The sequence below is a fragment of the Polistes fuscatus genome, unplaced genomic scaffold, assembly GCF_010416935.1.
Source record: "Polistes fuscatus isolate 324 unplaced genomic scaffold, CU_Pfus_HIC Scaffold162, whole genome shotgun sequence".
Classification (NCBI taxonomy): domain Eukaryota; kingdom Metazoa; phylum Arthropoda; class Insecta; order Hymenoptera; family Vespidae; genus Polistes; species Polistes fuscatus.
The window spans coordinates 1-1,578 of record NW_025113067.1 but is presented as its reverse complement, the minus strand read 5'-3'; positions in this window follow the sequence as shown (position 1 = coordinate 1,578).

The following is a 1,578-nucleotide window of genomic DNA, read 5'->3' as shown; positions in this document are numbered from 1 at the left end:
AAATTTAAACAATTTGATTTATATTCTCAACAAATCATTATTATTCGAATTAATGTGAAAATTAATTTGCTTATAAGGTTTCACAAATTTCTCATCAATCCTGTTAATGTGATAATATATTTGTATACTTTGTATAATAATATAATTTGCAACGAAAAATTTAAAAGAAAATTTTGAGACTCTATCTGTTAGAAATAAATTTTTATAATACATTACACAAGAAAATATTATGTTAGATTCAGGTTATATGTAAGATAAGATTAAAGAAAATTACTAAAATTCTAAATACTTAAATGTTAACCCTTCTTCTTTTTTTTTTGTTTTCTATTACAACTGAGTAAACCAAATTGCGTTGCAAGAATTGCGAATTGTGTATCCTAGATTTTTAGAATTTCCAAACCTATTACTAAAAAGGAAACTTCTTATATCGTAGAAATGTACCCTGCGTTTTAAACTTTGTGTTATCTTTATACGAAGTTAATGCAAATGACTAGAGATCCCTGAAAGCAAGCTAAAATATTGTTTTCCTTTTTTCTCTCTATTATATCTAAGTGGTACAACGTTGTAAGAATTCCGGTACAGCAGTATGCTGATTTCTTAATATTCTTAAATTCCATTAGAACTAAACTACCATTTAGTAATTAATGCTGTATTAGACATACTTTTACTGTATGTAAATTATACCAATTAATTAAAATTCTATAAGCATCTTAAAACACTGTTATTTCTTATTTTAATTATAACTACCTTTAATTTTTTTGATCTACAAAAAAAAATAAGATAAAAAACAGGATGACCATGTTACTCATGAATATTATACAATTTATCAACTTACGTTTACAACAAATGTTTTATTATACTTTAAATAACCCGAAAACATTTAATAAGTATACCAATCTGTATATCCCTGGAAAAAAAAGAAAAAAAACAATCAAATTTATTTTCGTTTCAATTGAATTCCTCATAACAAACTCGATTCGTTTTCTTCTTACTTTATCCCGAGCACAACGTAACTCAATCACATTTATAAATAATAAGAATAAGAAAGGAAAATAAATCAAAATCAAAATCAAAATAAAAGAGAAAAATAAGAAGAAGAAAATAAAAAAGAAGATAAAAGAAAAGTTGAAAAATATATATAAACAATACTATATTTATAAGTTAAAACGTGACTTGACAACATAGCTCGTTCATCTAGCTAGGCACCCTTGCTCAAGAGTTTTAAAGGGTGACTCGACATTGCTGTGGAACGAAGGAACGAGAGGGAGGATATTAGAGAAAAGGTACAGGGGTTGGGTTCGTTAGCGGAATTGGGCTGCAATCTAGGAAGACACAGTACGGATAAAGTAAGGGGAAACGGACACGAGTCTTCTTTTTACCAACCCTTTTCCACCCCCTTGTCTGTAGAGCAACTATACCAACTATAGCAACCCCTTCTATCCCACATCCATCTATCCAACTACTCCCACTTCACCCCAGCCCACCCTATCATCCTCTGTTCTATCCAAAAGCTTCTTTTTCTCTCTTACAATTCCTACGTAACTTCTCTCTCGTGTCTTTTCGGCTCTTTCAGAGTCG